Raw genomic sequence first — 297 nt, 5'->3', positions numbered from 1 at the left:
AACATTCACCTTACTTCGGCCATCTTATTAACGTTACCTTTCACTTCCGACTTCTTTTTAGCATTTCACTAAGTAATTTAACATCCGCCACCGCTTCTCCTTCCAGACTTCCAGACTCATCGCCACCGAAAGTAACATTGTCCAACAGCCCTAATCCATTCGGTATAAAGGGAAGTACGCTTATACGCCCCCTTTCACACTCCTAATCTCACTTACCCACAAAAACCTGTTTAAATAATTCGGTAAAGTTAATCCACGTCTTACAGTGTTAATCACTTTAAAAATATATATATACAG

Source organism: Penaeus monodon, chromosome 24 (assembly GCF_015228065.2).
Source record: "Penaeus monodon isolate SGIC_2016 chromosome 24, NSTDA_Pmon_1, whole genome shotgun sequence".
In the NCBI taxonomy this organism is placed as follows: Eukaryota; Metazoa; Arthropoda; class Malacostraca; order Decapoda; family Penaeidae; genus Penaeus; species Penaeus monodon.
The sequence above is the reverse complement of the archived record's forward strand: the minus strand, read 5'-3'. Positions refer to the sequence as shown.